This window comes from Pristiophorus japonicus, unplaced genomic scaffold (genome assembly GCF_044704955.1).
Source record: "Pristiophorus japonicus isolate sPriJap1 unplaced genomic scaffold, sPriJap1.hap1 HAP1_SCAFFOLD_308, whole genome shotgun sequence".
Lineage (NCBI taxonomy): Eukaryota > Metazoa > Chordata > Chondrichthyes > Pristiophoridae > Pristiophorus > Pristiophorus japonicus.
In genome coordinates, this window is record NW_027252868.1 from 238,354 (window position 1) to 257,207 (window position 18,854).

An 18,854-nucleotide genomic window follows, 5' to 3' on the forward strand; every position below is an offset into this window, starting at 1 on the left:
AAAGTCCAAATATACCACATCAACTGGTTCTCCTTTGTCCACTTTACTGGAAACATCCTCAAAAAATTCCAGAAGGTTTGTCAAGCATGATTTCCCTTTCACAAATCCATGCTGACTTGGACCTATCATGTCACCATTTTCCAAATGCACTGCGATGATATCCTTAATAATTGATTCCATCATTTTACCCACTACTGAGGTCAGGCTGACCGGTCTATAATTCCTTGTTTTCTCTCTCCCTCCTTTTTTAAAAAGTGGGGTTACATTGGCTACCCTCCACTCAATAGGAACTGATCCAGAGTCAATGGAATGTTGGAAAATGACTGTCAATGCATCCACTATTTCCAAGGCCACCTCCTTAAGTACTCTGGGATGCAGTCCATCAGGCCCTGGGTATTTATCTGCCTTCAATCCCATCAATTTCCCCAACACAATTTCCTGACTAATAAAGATTTCCCTCAGTTCCTCCTCCTTACTAGACCCTCTGACCCCTTTTATATCCGAAAGGTTGTTGGTGTCCTCCTTCGTGAATACCGAACCAAAGTACTTGTTCAATTGGTCTGCCATTTCTTTGTTCCCAGTTATGACTTCCCCTGATTCTGACTGCAGGGGACCTACGTTTGTCTTTACTAACCTTTTTCTCTTTACATACCTATAGAAACTTTTGCAATACGCCTTAATGTTCCCTGCAAGCTTCTTCTCGTACTCCATTTTCCCTGCCCTAATCAAACCCTTTGTCCTCCTCTGCTGAGTTCTAAATTTCTCACAGTCCCCGGGTTCACTGCTATTTCTGGCCAATTTGTATGCAATTTGCAGAAGGACCTCCCTGCTTTTGTACTCCATCCCTCTTGCAATGAAGGCCAATATTCCATTCGCCTTCCTGATTGCCTGCTGCACCTGCAAACTAACTTTTTGGGATTCATGCACAAGGATCCTGGGGGAAAGTCTGGCGACCGGGGAGATGCCCCTCTCTTGGCGCAGGGCAGTCATCGTCCTGCTGCCTAAGAAGGGCGATCTCCGCCTCCTTAAGAACTGGCGCTCGGTCTCCCTCCTCAGCACGGACTACAAAATCTTCACCAGGGCAATGTCTGCTCGCCTTGGTGCCGTGCTGGACCACATGATCCACCCCGACCAGTCCTACACGGTCCCGGGCCGGACAATCCACGATAACATCCATCTGGTCCGGGACCTCATCCATTGTTCCCAGGAGGCTGGTCTGTCGGTCGCCTTCCTATCCCTCGACCAAGAGAAGGCGTTCGACAGGGTGGATCACGACTATCTGCTCGGAACTCTGCGCGCTTTCGGGTTCGGAACTCTGCGCGCTTTCGGGTTCGGAGTGTCTGATTAAGGTTAACGGGTCCTTGACGGCGCCCCTTCGCTTTAGGAGAGGGGTGCGCCAGGGATGCCCCATGTCCGGCCAGTTATACGCCGTTTGCGTGGAGCCTTTCCTGCGCCTCTTGCAGACGAGGTTGACGGGACTGGCTCTGCAAGGGCCGGGCGTGGAGGTCGTCCTCTCGGCTTACGCCGATGACGTGCTCCTCGCGGTAGAGGATCCCGCTGACCTGCGGAGGATGCGTGAGTGCCAGGAGATTTACTCGGCCGCGTCCTCCGCCAGGATCAACTGGGAGAAATGTTCCGGACTCCTGGTGGGTCAGTGGCGAGTGGACTCCCTGCCGGAGGAGCTCAGGCCTTTTGCCTGGAGCACGACCAATCTCCTCTATCTGGGAGTTTACCTTAGCCCCGACGAGGGAGCCTGGCCGGCGAACTGGCAGGAGCTGGAGGCCAAGGTCACCGCTCGCCTAGGGCGCTGGACAGGACTGCTCCGAGTGCTGTCCTACAGGGGTCGAGCGCTAGTCATAAACCAGCTGGTGGCCGCAATGTTGTGGTACCGGCTGGTCACTTTGACCCCTCCCCCTGTGTTTGTCGCCAAGATACAGAAGAAGCTGGTGGACTTCTTCTGGAACAACAGGAAGCACTGGGTCTCTGCCGCGGTCTTGAGTCTCCCGCTTGAGGAGGGCGGTCAGTCGTTGGTGTGCGTCAGCGCCCAGCTCGCGACTTTCCGTCTTCAGACCCTGCAGAGATACCTTTACGTCGAGCCCCCTCCTAGGTGGTGTGCTCTGGCGAGGTATTTCTTCCGCCAGCAGCGCGACCTCAATTATGACACGCAGCTCCTGTTTGTGAACTTGGGGGGTGCCAGGACCACCCTCCGGGAGCTGCCTGTCTTTTACAGGGAACTCATCAGGGTCTGGAACAAAGTCTCCAACAAGCGCAGCTCTCCGCCGGCTGGAGTGGCGGCCGTCCTGCAGGAGCCGCTGCTCGGGAATCCGTACCTCCACGGCCGAGGTTTCATGTGGCGGTCGGAAGAGAGGGCTGTGGCTGGTGAGGTGACCAGGGTCAGGGACCTGCTCGATGGCGGAGGAGCGGGCTGGATGGCGCCAGACACGCTGGCGCGGCGCCTAAACTCTGCCAACGTCCGCCACGCGGCCGATGCCATCGAGTCGCTAAAAACAGCTCTGGGCCCTGACTCCGTTAGGTGCATCGAGGAGGCTCAAGCACGTGGGGAGATCCCGTCCGAACTAACCCCCGTCCGGACGGAATTCCTCATCGGCGCCAAACCCCGGAACCTCCCTCGGGGGCCGGCGCCTCACAACTTGAGCCGCCTCGGGGAAATCCCCTCTGTGCCTTTCAGTTCCGCGCGGAGGGGTTTCCTGTACGGGCTGCTCCTGCACACCCTCAACTTTGCCATCCTCGCCGGCCGTCCGGACACGCCATGGCATACCATCTTGCCGTCCGGAGGAGGCGGGGGTCCCCGATGGAGGGCACTCTACGCAGGGGTCCTCCCACTATTCATCGGGGACTTGGCCTGGAGGGTGGTGCACGGAGCAGTGCCGTGCAACAAATTTTTAAGCCGGTTCACGGACTCCCAGGCCGCCTGCAATTTCTGCGGTCTGGAGGAGTCCGTGATCCATGTTTTTATTGAGTGCACGAGGTTGCAACCCCTGTTCCATTATTTGAAGGGGCTGCTCCTGAAATTCTGGCTGCACTTCAGTCCCACTCTCCTGATCTTTGGGCACCCTGTGCGGAGGGGAGCGGGTAGGTCCGAAGGCCTCCTCGTAGGACTGCTCCTGGGCACGGCCAAGGGTGCCATCAGCCGGTCCAGGCAGCGGGCGGTCGAGGGGGTCGTTCAACCTGACTGCCTGCCTCTCTTCCGCTCTTACATCCGGTCCAGGGTGTCCTTGGAGATGGAGCACGCGGTGTCCACCGGTACGCTCGCGGCCTTCCGCGAGAGGTGGGCACCGGAGGGACTGGAGTGCATCATCACGCCCGGCAACCAAATTTTAATTTGATTTTACGTTTTTAAGTTTAATTTGTTTTAATTGCCGGTGCTTTTAGTGTCCCCCTTCCCTTTTATAGGGGGCACTGGGGAAAATTGTGATTTTAGTGCCCAAAAAAAAAACCAAAAAAAGAAAAACACAAAAAAAAACAAAAAAAAGGGGGGGGGGAAAAAAAGGGCCTTGTAAATGTCTGGAGTGTCACCCAGGTCGGGTGGCACCGTTTAATGTTTTATGTTTTGCAGGTGAACTCCAAAAACAGTTTCACGCACAAGGATCCTGGGGGAAAGTCTGGCGACCGGGGAGATGCCCCTCTCTTGGCGCAGGGCAGTCATCGTCCTGCTGCCTAAGAAGGGCGATTTCCGCCTCCTTAAGAACTGGCGCTCGGTCTCCCTCCTCAGCACGGACTACAAAATCTTCACCAGGGCAATGTCTGCTCGCCTTGGTGCCGTGCTGGACCACATGATCCACCCCGACCAGTCCTACACGGTCCCGGGCCGGACAATCCACGATAACATCCATCTGGTCCGGGACCTCATCCATTGTTCCCAGGAGGCTGGTCTGTCGGTCGCCTTCCTATCCCTCGACCAAGAGAAGGCGTTCGACAGGGTGGATCACGACTATCTGCTCGGAACTCTGCGCGCTTTCGGGTTCGGAACTCTGCGCGCTTTCGGGTTCGGAGTGTCTGATTAAGGTTAACGGGTCCTTGACGGCGCCCCTTCGCTTTAGGAGAGGGGTGCGCCAGGGATGCCCCATGTCCGGCCAGTTATACGCCGTTTGCGTGGAGCCTTTCCTGCGCCTCTTGCGGACGAGGTTGACGGGACTGGCTCTGCAAGGGCCGGGCGTGGAGGTCGTCCTCTCGGCTTACGCCGATGACGTGCTCCTCGCGGTAGAGGATCCCGCTGACCTGCGGAGGATGCGTGAGTGCCAGGAGATTTACTCGGCCGCGTCCTCCGCCAGGATCAACTGGGAGAAATGTTCCGGACTCCTGGTGGGTCAGTGGCGGGTGGACTCCCTGCCGGAGGAGCTCAGGCCTTTTGCCTGGAGCACGACCCATCTCCTCTATCTGGGAGTCTACCTTAGCCCCGACGAGGGAGCCTGGCCGGCGAACTGGCAGGAGCTGGAGGCCAAGGTCGCCGCTCGCCTAGGGCGCTGGACAGGACTGCTCCGAGTGCTGTCCTACAGGGGTCGAGCGCTAGTCATAAACCAGCTGGTGGCCGCAATGCTGTGGTACCGGCTGGTCACTTTGACCCCTCCCCCTGCGTTTGTCGCCAAGATACAGAAGAAGCTGGTGGACTTCTTCTGGAACAACAGGAAGCACTGGGTCTCTGCCGCGGTCTTGAGTCTCCCGCTTGAGGAGGGCGGTCAGTCGTTGGTGTGCGTCAGCGCCCAGCTCGCGACTTTCCGTCTTCAGACCCTGCAGAGATACCTTTACGTCGAGCCCCCTCCTAGGTGGTGTGCTCTGGCGAGGTATTTCTTCCGCCAGCAGCGCGACTTCAATTATGACACGCAGCTCCTGTTTGTGAACTTGGGGGGTGCCAGGACCGCCCTCCGGGAGCTGCCTGTCTTTTACAGGGAACTCATCAGGGTCTGGAACAAAGTCTCCACCAAGCGCAGCTCTCCGCCGGCTGGAGTGGCGGCCGTCCTGCAGGAGCCGCTGCTCGGGAATCCGTACCTCCACGGCCGAGGTTTCATGTGGCGGTCGGAAGAGAGGGCTGTGGCTGGTGAGGTGACCAGGGTCAGGGACCTGCTCGATGGCGGAGGAGCGGGCTGGATGGCGCCAGACACGCTGGCGCGGCGCCTAAATTCTGCCAACGTCCGCCACCGCGGCCGATGCCATCGAGTCGCTAAAAACAGCTCTGGGCCCTGACTCCGTTAGGTGCATCGAGGAGGCTCAAGCACGTGGGGAGATCCCGTCCGAACTGACCCCCGTCCGGACGGAATTCCTCATCGGCGCCAAACCCTGGAACCTCCCTCGGGGGCCGGCGCCTCACAACTTGAGCCGCCTCGGGGAAATCCCCTCCGTGCCTTTCAGTTCCGCGCGGAGGGGTTTCCTGTACGGGCTGCTCCTGCACACCCTCAACTTTGCCATCCTCGCCGGCCGTCCGGACACGCCATGGCGTACCATCTTGCCGTCCGGAGGAGGCGGGGGTCCCCGATGGAGGGCACTCTACGCAGGGGTCCTCCCACTATTCATCGGGGACTTGGCCTGGAGGGTGGTGCACGGAGCAGTGCCGTGCAACAAATTTTTAAGCCGGTTCACGGACTCCCAGGCCGCCTGCAATTTCTGCGGTCTGGAAGAGTCCGTGTTCCATGTTTTTACGGAATGCACAAGGTTGCAGCCCCTGTTTTATTATTTGAAGGGGCTGCTCCTGAAATTCTGGCTGCACTTCAGTCCCACTCTCCTGATCTTTGGGCACCCTGTGCGGAGGGGAGCGGGTAGGTCCGAAGGCCTCCTCGTAGGACTGCTCCTGGGCACGGCCAAGGGTGCCATCAGCCGGTCCAGGCAGCGGGCGGTCGAGGGGGTCGTTCAACCTGACTGCCTGCCTCTCTTCCGCTCTTCCATCTGGTCCAGGGTGTCCTTGGAGATGGAGCACGCGGTGTCCACCAGTACGCTCGCGGCCTTCCGCGAGAGGTGGGCACCGGAGGGACTGGAGTGCATCATCACGCCCGGCAACCAAATTTTAATTTGATTTTACGTTTTAAAGTTTAATTTGTTTTAATTGCCGGTGTTTTTAGTGTCCCCTTCCCTTTTATAGGGGGCACCGGAAAAATTGTGATTTTAGTGCCCAAAAAAAAAAAAAAAGAAAAGAAAAACACAAAAAAAAAAAGGAAAAAAGGGCCTTGTAAATGTCTGGTGTGTCACCCAGGTCGGGTGGCACAGTTTAATGTTTATGTTTTGCAGGTAGACTCTAAAAGAGTTTCATGCACAAAGATCCTGGGGGAAAGTCTGGCGACCGGGGAGATGCCCCTCTCTTGGCGCAGGGCAGTCATCGTCCTGCTGCCTAAGAAGGGCGATCTCCGCCTCCTTAAGAACTGGCGCCCGGTCTCCCTCCTCAGCACGGACTACAAAATCTTCGCCAGGGCGATGTCTGCTCGCCTTGGTGCCGTGCTGGACCACATGATCCACCCCGACCAGTCCTACACGGTCCCGGGCCGGACAATCCACGATAACATCCATCTGGTCCGGGACCTCATCCATTGTTCCCAGGAGGCTGGTCTGTCGGTCGCCTTCCTATCCCTCGACCAAGAGAAGGCGTTCGACAGGGTGGATCACGACTATCTGCTCGGAACTCTGCGCGCTTTCGGGTTCGGGACGCATTTCGTCGCCCGGATCCGACTTTTGTACGCCGCCGCGGAGTGTCTGATTAAGGTTAACGGGTCCTTGATGGCGCCCCTTCGCTTTAGGAGAGGGGTGCGCCAGGGATGCCCCATGTCCGGCCAGTTATACGCCGTTTGCGTGGAGCCTTTCCTGCGCCTCTTGCGGACGAGGTTGACGGGACTGGCTCTGCAAGGGCCGGGCGTGGAGGTCGTCCTCTCGGCTTACGCCGATGACGTGCTCCTCGCGGTAGAGGATCCCGCTGACCTGCGGAGGATGCGTGAGTGCCAGGAGATTTACTCGGCCGCGTCCTCCGCCAGGATCAACTGGAAGAAATGTTCCGGACTCCTGGTGGGTCAGTGGCGGGTGGACTCCCTGCCGGAGGAGCTCAGGCCTTTTGCCTGGAGCACGACCCATCTCCTCTATCTGGGAGTCTACCTTAGCCCCGACGAGGGAGCCTGCCCGGCGAACTGGCAGGAGCTGGAGGCCAAGGTCGCCGCTCGCCTAGGGCGCTGGACAGGACTGCTCCAAGTGCTGTCCTACAGGGGTCGAGCGCTAGTCATAAACCAGCTGGTGGCCGCAATGCTGTGGTACCGGCTGGTCACTTTGACCCCTCCCCCTGCGTTTGTCGCCAAGATACAGAAGAAGCTGGTGGACTTCTTCTGGAACAACAGGAAGCACTGGGTCTCTGCTGCGGTCTTGAGTCTCCCGCTTGAGGAGGGCGGTCAGTCGTTGGTGTGCGTCAGCACCCAGCTCGCGACTTTCCGTCTTCAGACCCTGCAGAGATACCTTTACATCGAGCCCCCTCCTAGGTGGTGTGCTCTGGCGAGGTATTTCTTCCGCCAGCAGTGCGACCTCAATTATGACACGCAGCTCCTGTTTGTGAACTTGGGGGTGCCAGGACCGCCCTCCGGGAGCTGCCTGTCTTTTACAGGGAACTCATCAGGGTCTGGAACAAAGTCTCCACCAAGCGCAGCTCTCCGCCGGCTGGAGTGGCGGCCGTCCTGCAGGAACCGCTGCTCGGGAATCCGTACCTCCACGGCCGAGGTTTTATGTGGCGGTCGGAAGAGAGGGCTGTGGCTGGTGAGGTGACCAGGGTCAGGGACCTGCTCGATGGCGGAGGAGCGGGCTGGATGGCGCCAGACACGCTGGCGCGGCGCCTAAATTCTGCCAACGTCCGCCACGCGGCCGATGCCATCGAGTCGCTAAAAACAGCTCTGGGCCCTGACTCCGTTAGGTGCATCGAGGAGGCTCAAGCACGTGGGGAGATCCCGTCCGAACTGACCCCCGTCCGGACGGAATTCCTCATCGGCGCCAAACCCCGGAACCTCCCTCGGGGGCCGGCGCCTCACAACTTGAGCCGCCTCGGGGAAATCCCCTCCGTGCCTTTCAGTTCCGTGCGGAGGGGTTTCCTGTACGGGCTGCTCCTGCACACCCTCAACTTTGCCATCCTCGCCGGCCGTCCGGACACACCATGGCGTACCATCTTGCCGTCCGGAGGAGGCGGGGGTCCCCGATGGAGGGCACTCTACGCAGGGGTCCTCCCACTATTCATCGGGGACTTGGCCTGGAGGGTGGTGCACGGAGCAGTGCCGTGCAACAAATTTTTAAGCCGGTTCACGGACTCCCAGGCCGCCTGCAATTTCTGCGGTCTGGAAGAGTCCGTGTTCCATGTTTTTATTGAGTGCACGAGGTTGCAGCCCCTGTTCCATTATTTGAAGGGGCTGCTCCTGAAATTCTGGCTGCACTTCAGTCCCACTCTCCTGATCTTTGGGCACCCTGTGCGGAGGGGAGCGGGTAGGTCCGAGGGCCTCCTCGTAGGACTGCTCCTGGGCACGGCCAAGGGTGCCATCAGCCGGTCCAGGCAGCGGGCGGTCGAGGGGGTCGTTCAACCTGACTGCCTGCCTCTCTTCCGCTCTTACATCCGGTCCAGGGTGTCCTTGGAGATGGAGCACGCGGTGTCCACCGGTACGCTCGCGGCCTTCCGCGAGAGGTGGGCACCGGAGGGACTGGAGTGCATCATCACGCCCGGCAACCAAATTTTAATTTGATTTTACATTTTAAAGTTTAATTTGTTTTCATTGCCGGTGCTTTTAGTGTCCCCCTCCCCTTTTATAGGGGGCACTGGAAAAATTTGATTTTAGCGCCCCCCAAAAAAAAAGGTGCCTTGAAAATGTCTGCTGTGTCACCCAGGTCGGGTGGCATGGTTTTAATGTTTATGTTTTTGCAGGTAAACTCAAAAAAGTTTCATGCACAAGGATCCTGGGGGAAAGTCTGGCGACCGGGGAGATGCCCCTCTCTTGGCGCAGGGCAGTCATCGTCCTGCTGCCTAAGAAGGGTGATCTCCGCCTCCTTAAGAACTGGCGCCCGGTCTCCCTCCTCAGCACGGACTACAAAATCTTCGCCAGGGCGATGTCTGCTCGCCTTGGTGCCGTGCTGGACCACATGATCCACCCCGACCAGTCATACACGGTCCCGGGCCGGACAATCCACGATAACATCCATCTGGTCCGGGACCTCATCCATTGTTCCCAGGAGGCTGGTCTGTCGGTCGCCTTCCTATCCCTCGACCAAGAGAAGGCGTTCGACAGGGTGGATCACGACTATCTGCTCGGAACTCTGCGCGCTTTCGGGTTCGGGACGCATTTCGTCGCCCGGATCCGACTTTTGTACGCCGCCGCGGAGTGTCTGATTAAGGTTAACGGGTCCTTGACGGCGCCCCTTCGCTTTAGGAGAGGGGTGCGCCAGGGATGCCCCATGTCCGGCCAGTTATACGCTGTTTGCGTGGAGCCTTTCCTGCGCCTCTTGCGGACGAGGTTGACGGGACTGGCTCTGCAAGGGCCGGGCGTGGAGGTCGTCCTCTCGGCTTACGCCGATGACGTGCTCCTCGCGGTAGAGGATCCCGCTGACCTGCGGAGGATGCGTGAGTGCCAGGAGATTTACTCGGCCGCGTCCTCCGCCAGGATCAACTGGGAGAAATGTTCCGGACTCCTGGTGGGTCAGTGGCGGGTGGACTCCCTGCCGGAGGAGCTCAGGCCTTTTGCCTGGAGCACGACCCATCTCCTCTATCTGGGAGTCTACCTTAGCCCCGACGAGGGAGCCTGCCCGGCGAACTGGCAGGAGCTGGAGGCCAAGGTCGCCGCTCGCCTAGGGCGCTGGACAGGACTGCTCCGAGTGCTGTCCTACAGGGGTCGAGCGCTAGTCATAAACCAGCTGGTGGCCGCAATGCTGTGGTACCGGCTGGTCACTTTGACCCCTCCCCCTGCGTTTGTCGCCAAGATACAGAAGAAGCTGGTGGACTTTTCTGGAACAACAGGAAGCACTGGGTCTCTGCTGCGGTCTTGAGTCTCCCGCTTGAGGAGGGCGGTCAGTCGTTGGTGTGCGTCAGCGCCCAGCTCGCGACTTTCCGTCTTCAGACCCTGCAGAGATACCTTTACGTCGAGCCCCCTCCTAGGTGGTGTGCTCTGGCGAGGTATTTCTTCCGCCAGCAGCGCGACCTCAATTATGACACGCAGCTCCTGTTTGTGAACTTGGGGGGTGCCAGGACCGCCCTCCGGGAGCTGCCTGTCTTTTACAGGGAACTCATCAGGGTCTGGAACAAAGTCTCCACCAAGCGCAGCTCTCCGCCGGCTGGAGTGGCGGCCGTCCTGCAGGAACCGCTGCTCGGGAATCCGTACCTCCACGGCCGAGGTTTTATGTGGCGGTCGGAAGAGAGGGCTGTGGCTGGTGAGGTGACCAGGGTCAGGGACCTGCTCGATGGCGGAGGAGCGGGCTGGATGGCGCCAGACACGCTGGCGCGGCGCCTAAATTCTGCCAACGTCCGCCACGCGGCCGATGCCATCGAGTCGCTAAAAATAGCTCTGGGCCCTGACTCCGTTAGGTGCATTGAGGAGGCTCAAGCACGTGGGGAGATCCCATCTGAACTGACCCCCGTCCGGACGGAATTCCTCATCGGCGCCAAACCCTGGAACCTCCGTCGGGGGCCGGCGCCTCACAACTTGAGCCGCCTCGGGGAAATCCCCTCCGTGCCTTTCAGTTCCGCGCGGAGGGGTTTCCTGTACGGGCTGCTCCTGCACACTCTCAACTTTGCCATCCTCGCCTGCCGTCCGGACACGCCATGGTGTACCATCTTGCCGTCCGGAGGAGGCGGGGGTCCCCGATGGAGGGCACTCTACGCAGGGGTCCTCCCACTATTCGTCGGGGACTTGGCCTGGAGGGTGGTGCACGGAGCAGTGCCGTGCAACAAATTTTTAAGCCGGTTCACGGACTCCCAGGCCGCCTGCAATTTCTGTGGTCTGGAGGATTCCGTGTTCCATGTTTTTATTGAATGCACAAGGTTGCAGCCCCTGTTCCATTATATGAAGGGGCTGCTCCTGAAATTCTGGCTGCACTTCAGTCCCACTCTCCTGATCTTTGGGCACCCTGTGCGGAGGGGAGCGGGTAGGTCCGAAGGCCTCCTCGTAGGACTGCTCCTGGGCACGGCCAAGGGTGCCATCAGCCGGTCCAGGCAGCGGGCGGTCGAGGGGGTCGTTCAACCTGACTGCCTGCCTCTCTTCCGCTCTTACATCCGGTCCAGGGTGTCCTTGGAGATGGAGCACGCGGTGTCCACCGGTACGCTCGCGGCCTTCCGCGAGAGGTGGGCACCGGAGGGTCTGGAGTGCATCATCACGCCCGACAACCAAATTTTAATTTGATTTTACGTTTTAAAGTTTAATTTGTTTTAATTGCCGGTGCTTTTAGTGTCCCCCTCCCCTTTTATAGGGGGCACTTGGAAAAATGTGATTTTAGCGCCCCAAAAAAAACCAAAAAACAAAAAAAAAAAGGGAAAAAAAAGGGGCCTTGAAAATGTCTGCTGTGTCACCCAGACAGGTGGCACGGTTTAATGTTTATGTTTATTTTCAGGTAAACTCAAAAGAGTTTCATGCACAAGGATCCCCAGGTCCCTCTTCACTGCAGCACATTGTAATTTCTCCCCATTCAAATAATATTCCCTTTTACTGTTTTTTTCCCCCAAGGTGGATGACCTCACACTTTCCGACATTGTAGTCCATCTGCCAAACCTTCGCCCATTCGCTTAACCTATCTCTCTGTGTCCTCTACACAACCCGCTTTCCCACTAATCTTTGTGTCATCTGCAAATTTTGTTACACTACACTCTGTCCCCTCCTCTAGGTCATCTATGTATATTGTAAACAGTTGTGGTCCCAGCACCGATCCCTGTGGCACACCACTAACCTCCGATTTCCAACCCGAAAAGGACCCATTTATCCCGACTCTCTGCTTTCTTTTAGCCAACCAATTCTCTATCCATGCTAATACATTTCCACTGACTCCGTGTACCTTTATCTTCTGCAGTAACCTTTTGTGTGGCACCTTATCGAATGCCTTTTGAAAATCTAAATACACCACATCCATCGGTACACCTCTATCCACCATGCTCGTTATATCCTCAAAGAATTCCAGTAGATTAGTTAAACATGATTTCCCCTTTATGAATCCATGCTGCGTCTGCTTGATTGCACTATTCCTATCTGGATGTCTCGCTATTTCTTCCTTAATGATAGTTTCAAGCATTTTCCCCACTACAGATGTTAAACTAACCGGCCTATAGTTACCTGCCTTTTGTCTGCCCCCTTTTTTAAATAGAAGCGTTACATAAGCTGCTTTCTAATCCGATGGTACCTCCCCAGAGAATTTTGGTAGATTATAACGAATGCATCTGCTATAACTTCTGCCATCTCTTTTAATATCCTGAGATGCATTTCATCAGGACCAGGGGACTTGTCTATCTTGAGTCCCATTAGCCTGTCCAGCACTACCCCCCTAGTGATAGTGATTGTCTCAAGGTCCTCCCTTCCCACATTCCTGTGACCAGCAATTTTTGGCATGCTTTTTGTGTTTTCCACTGTGAAGACCGAAGCAAAATAATTGTTTAAGGTCTCAGCCATTTCCATATTTCCCATTATTAAATCCCCCTTCTCATCTTCTAAGGGACCAACATTTACTTTAGTCACTCTTTTCCGTTTTATATATCTGTAAAAGCTTTTAGTATCCGTTTTTATGTTTGCGCAAGTTTACCTTCGTAATCTATCTTTCCTTTCTTTATTGCTTTCTTAGTAATTCTTTGCTGTCATTTAAAATGTTCCCAATCTTCTATTTTCCCACTAACCTTGGCCACCTTATACACATTGGTTTTTAATTTGATACTCTCCTTTATTTCCTTGGTTATCCACGGCTGGTTATCCCTTCTCTTACCGCCCTTCTTTTTCACTGGAATATATTTTTGTTGAGCACTATGAAAGAGCTCCTTAAAAGTCCGCCACTGTTCAATTGTGCCACCGTTTAGTCTGTGTTTCCAGTCTACTTCAGCCAACTCTGCCCTCATCCCACTGTAGTCCCCTTTGTTTAAGCATAGTACGCTCGTTTGAGACACTACTTCCTCACCCTCAATCTGTATTACAATTTCAACCATACTGTGATCACTCATTCCGAGAGGATCTTTTACTCGGAGATCGTTTACTATTCCTGTCTCATTACACAGGACCAGATCTAAGATAGCTTGCTCCCTTGTAGGTTCTGTAACATACTGTTCTAAGAAACAATCCCGTATGCATTCTATGAATTCCTCCTCCAGGCTACCCCGTGCGATTTGATTTGACCAATCGATATGTAGGTTAAAATCCCCCATGATTACTGCCGTTCCTTTTTCACATGTCTCCATTATTCCCTTGATTATTGCCCGCCCCACCGTGAAGTTATTATTTGGGGGCCTATAAACTACGCCCACCAGTGACTTTTTCCCCTTACTATCTCTAATCTCCACCCACAATGATTCAACATTTTGTTCATTAGAGCCAATATCGTCTCTCACAACTGCCCTGATATCATCCTTTATTAACAGAGCTATCCCACCTCCTTTCCCTTCTTGTCTATCTTTCCGAATCATCAGATACCCCTGTATGTTTAATTCCCAGTCTTGGGCACCCTGCAAGCACGTTTCTGTAATGGCCACCAAATCATACCCATTTGTAATGATTTGTGCCGTCAGCTCATTTACTTTATTTCGAATGCTGCATGAGTTCAGGTATAGTGTTTTAATACTAGTTTTTAAACCATGATTTTTAGTTTTGACCCCTCCTGCAGCCCCTTTATATTCAGTGGCCCTTTTTGTTTTTTGCCTTGGGTTTCTCTGCCCTCCACATTTACTCATCTCCTTTCTGTCTTTTGCCTCGTTTTTGTTTCCCTCTGTCTCCCTGCATTGGTTCCCATCCCCCTGCCATATTAGTTTAACTCCTCCCCAACAGCACTAGCAAACACTCCCCCTAGGACATTGGTTCCGGTCCTGCCTCGGTGCAGACTCACTGGTTCCCCACCCTATCCCTCCCCTGAAGATGTTGGCTCTTGCTGGGTTCAGTTCTACACTCACTCGCTCCCCTCAAGATGCTGACTCTGGCTGGGTTCAGTTCTACACTCACTGGTTCCCCTGCTGCTCCTTCCCTGTTGGTACTGATTCTGGCTGGGTTCAGATATTGACGCACTGGCTCCCCTCTCCTCCATTGAAGATGCTGACTCTGTCTGGAATCGGTTTTGCACTCACTGGTTCCAATCCATCCCCCTCCCCTGAAGATGCTGACTCTGGCTGGGTTCAGTTCCACAGTCACTGGTTCCCCTCCCCTGAAGGTGCTGACTCTGGCTGGGTTTAGTTCTGCACTCACTGATTCCCCTTTCTCTTCACCCCTAAAGCTGCTGACTCTGTCTGGGATCAGTTCTACAATCACTGCTTCCTCTCCCTCTTCTCCCCTTAAGGTGCTGACTGTGGCTGGCTTCACTGCCATGCTCACTGGCTCCCCTCTCCTCTGCTAAAGGTGCTGACTCTGTCTGGGTTCAATTCTATACTCACTGGTTCCCCTCCCTCACACTTCTCTCCTCCCCTAAAGCTGCTGACTCAGGCTGTATTCAGTTCTACACTCACTGGTTTCCCTCCCTCTCCTTCCCTGAAGATGCTGACTCTGCCTGGGTTCAGATATAGACTCGCTGGTTACCTTCGCTCGCAGCTCTCTCCTCCTCTGAAGTTGCTGAGTTTGACTGTGCTCAATTTCGCACTCATTTGTTCCCCTCCCTCTCCTTTCGTGAAGGTGCTGACTGACTGGGTTCAGTTCCAAACTCACTGGCTACCCTCTCCTCCCCTAAAGATGCTGTCTCTGGCTGGGTTCAGTTCTGCATTCACTTGTTCCCCTCTCTCTTCTCCCCTGAAAGTGCCGCCTCTGTCTGGGTTCAGTTCCACACTCACTGGTTCCCCTCCCCTAAAGATGCTGACTCTATTTGGGATCAGTTCTACAATACCGGTTCCCCTCCCCTGAAGATGCTGACTCAGGCTGGGTACAGTTCTGCACTCACTGGTTAACCTCCCCTGAAGGTGCTGACTCTGTCTGGGTTCAGTTCTACACTCACTGGTTCCACTCCCCTGAAGGTGCTGACTCTGGCTGAGTTCAGTTCCAGAAACTGACATCATTCACTTGGTTCCTGCACCAAGATGGCTGCGCATGCGCTGTGCAACTCACTGAATCAAGATGGCGGAGCGCTGACCCTGCCTTCCTGTACAAAACTGGCCGCCGTTACCCTGGGCCTGTGACCAAGAGAAAGCCCCGAACCTACAACCGCCGATATTCCGGTTATTATTCCGGGCTTCCGGCGAGCACCGGTTGTTTATGAAGCCACCCCGGCTCCCCGCTGGTCCATTATTCCGCTCTGTCCCGCTGAAAAGGCCACTTCCGAGGAGCCTGTACAAAATTTATCTCCTCCGCCATTACACGCACCGCGCATGCTCCAAACCCAGCCAGTGTCTGCGCCTGCGCACTGAGCTCCTGTAGTCTGGGTGCGGCACATTCTGGGTACATAAGACCATGAGAAATAGGAGCAGCAGTGGGCCACCCGGATCCCCCCGAGCCTGCTCCCCATTCAATAAGATCACGGGTGGTCTGATCATTGACTCAGCTCGACTTCCCCGCCAGCTCCCCAGAACCCTTTACTCCCTTACCAAACCTGGAGTACCGTGCACAGTTTTGGTCTCCTTATCTAAGGAAGGATGTATTTCCCTTGCTTAGATACACAGAGTAAAGCTTCCTCAACACTGTCTCACCAGACATTCCAAAGGCAGGCAATAGGAGCGGCGTGGGAGGATGAAGGGCGGCGGCACCAGCGACTGAGAGTGATGGCAGTCCGGGGGGCCAGCATCGCGAAAGGAGCAGCGCGGGAGGATAAAGAGCGGCAGCAGCGACTGAGAGTGGCGGCAGTCCGAGGGGCTAGTATCGCGAGAGGAGGATGAAGGGCGGTGGCAGCGACTGAGAGTGGCAGCAGTCCGAGGGGCTAACATCGCAAGAGGAGCCATGCAGTGGCAGCGACTGAGAGTGGCAGCAGTCCAAGGAGCTAGCATCGCAAGAGGAGCCACGCAGGAGGATGAAGGGTAGTGGCAGAGACTGAGAGCGGCAGCAGTCCGAGGGGCTAGTATCACGAGAGGAACCACGCAGGAGGATGAAGGGTGGTGGCAGCGACTGAGAGCGGCAGCAGTCCGAGGGGCCAGCTGGTCCAGAGACGGAAGGTAAAACAAAGAAGTAGAAATAAATCAAAGTGTGACGTCACAGCCAAGTGGGTAAGTGATTGGCTGGTGGATTGGTGAGTATTTAATCTTTTTTTTTCTTTTTATTTCTTTATCAGTAGGTAACCTTTGCATTGTTGCCAAATTAAGTTAATCTAATGGTTAAGTCATGGCAGGATAGCCCAGACCCATGTCATGCTCCTCCTGTGCTATGTGGGAAGTCAGGGACGCTTCCAATGTCCCTGATGACTACATGTGCAGGAAGTGTATCCAGCTGCACCTCCTGATGGATCGTATTGCGGCACTGGGGCTGTGCATGGATTCGCTCTGGAGCATCCGCGATGCTGAAGCTGTCATGAATAGCATGTTTAGTGAGTTGGTCACACCGCAGGTAAAGGTTATTCAGGCAGATAGGGAATGGGTGACCATCAGGCAGAGCAGCGGAAGGAAGGTAGTGCAGGGGTTCCCTGCAGTCATCCCCCTCCAAAACAGATACACCACCTTGGGTGCTGTTGGGGAGATGACTCATCGTGGGGTGGTGGGGGTGGGGTGCGGGTAGCAGCAGCCAAGTTCATGACACCAACGGTGGATCTGCTGCACAGGAGGGCAGGAAAAAGAGGGGAGAGGTATAGTGGTAGGGGATTCTATTGTAAGGGGAATAGATAGGTATTTATGCAACCGTAATCGAGACTTCAGGATGGCATATTCCTTCCCTGGTGCAAGGGTCAAGGATGTCTCGGAGCAGCTGTGGCACATTTTGGAAGGGGAGGGTGAACAGCAAGTTGTCGTGGTGCATATAGGTACCAACAATATAGGTTAAAAAAATGGGATGAGGTCCGACAAGATGAATTTAGGGAGTGAGAAGTTAAATTAAAAAGCAGGACCTCAAAGGTAGTAATCTCAGGATTGCTACCAGTGCCACGTGCTAGTCAGAGTAGAAATAGCAGGATAGCTCAGATGAATATGTGGCTTGAGGAGTGGTGCAGGATGGAGGGATTCAAATTCCTGGGACTTGGGGAGGTGGGACCAGTACAAACCGGATGGTCTGCACCTGGCAGGACTGGAACCAATGACCAGGGGGAGTGTTTGCTAGTGCTGTTGGGGGGGAGAGGGGATAAACTAATATGGCAGAGGGATGGGAACATATGCAGGGAGACAGAGGGAAGTAAAATGGGGGCAGAAGCAAAAGATAGAAGAAGCAAAGTAAAACTGGAGGGCAGAGAAACCCAAGGTAAAAATCAAAAAGGGCTGCATTACAGCAAATTTCTAAAGGAACAAAGTGTGTTAAAAAGACAAGCCTAAAGGCTCTGTGCCTCAATGTGAGTATTCATAATCAGGTGGACGAATTAACTGTGCAGGCAGCTATTAACGAATATGATATAATTGGGATTATGGAGACATGACTCCAGGGTGACCAAGGCTGGGAACTCAACATCCAGGGGTATTCAACATTCAGGAAGGATAGACAGAAAGGAAAAGGAGTTGGAGTAGCATTGCTGGTTAAAGAGGAAATTAACACAATAGTAAGGAAGGACATTAGCTTGGATGATTTGGAATCTATACGGTTCGAGCTACGGAATACCAAAGGGCAGAAAACGCTAGTGGGAGTTGTGTACAAACCACCAAACAGTAGTAGTGAGGGTGGGGACAGCACCAAACAAGAAATTAGGGATGCGTGCAATAAAGATACAGCAGTTATCATGGGCGACATTAATCTACATATAGATTGGGCTAACAAATTGGTAGCAATACAGTGGAGGAGGATTTCCTGGAGTGTATCAGGGATGATGTTCTAGACCAATATGTCGAGGAACCAACTAGAGGCTGGCCATCCTAGACTGGTGATGTGTAATGAGAAAGGACTAATTAGAAATCTTGTTGTGCGAGACCCCTGGGGGGAGAGTGACCATAATATGGTAGAACTCTTTATGAAGATGGAGAGTGACACAGTTAATTCAGAGACTAGGGTTCTGAACTTAAGGAAAGGTAACTTCGATGGTATGCGATGTGAATTGGCAGGAACAGATTGGCGAATGATACTTAAAGGGTTGATGGTGGATAGGCAATGGCAGACATATAAAGAGCACGTGGATGAACTTCAACAATTGTACATCCCTGTCTGGAATAAAAATAAAACGGGAAGGTGGCTCAACCGTGGCTAACAAAGAAAATTAGGGGTAGTGTTAAAACCAAGGAAGAGGCATGTAAATTTGCCAGAAAAAGCAGCAAACCTGAGGACTGGGAGAAATTTAGAATTCAGCAGAGAAGGACAAAGGGTTTAATTAGGATGGGGGGAAATAGAGTATGAGAGGAAGCTTGCTGGGAACATAAAAAACTGACTGGAAAAGCTTCCATAGAGATGTGAAGATTAGTGAAGACAAACGTAGGTTCCTTGCAGTCAGAATCAGGTGAAAGAAATGGCAGACCAATTGAACAAAGACACTAAGGAAGACACAAATAACCTTCCGGAAATACTAGGGCACTGAGGGTCTATCGAGAAGGAGGAACTGAAGGAAATCCTCATTAGTCAGGAAATTGTGTTAGGGAATTGATGGGATTGAAGGCCGATAAATCGGCAAGGCCTGATAGTCTGCATCCCAGAGTACTT

The 18,854-nt window shown here is 54.3% G+C and overlaps 1 protein-coding gene across 2 annotated transcripts in view; it reads right to left on the bottom strand.

Annotated features, from left to right (window-relative positions):
• Positions 1-18,854, bottom strand: part of LOC139249356 (zinc finger protein 211-like) — a 43,428-nt gene that overhangs the window by 3,499 nt on the left and 21,075 nt on the right. The window contains exon 1 of one of the 2 annotated variants that reach the window (XM_070872342.1): positions 15,213-15,312. The exons of the other annotated variant lie outside the window; for it this stretch is intronic. The gene's annotated coding sequence lies outside the window, so the exon portion shown is untranslated. Of the gene's footprint in view, positions 1-15,212; positions 15,313-18,854 lie in introns of those variants that run through there. 2 annotated transcript variants of the gene reach the window in all.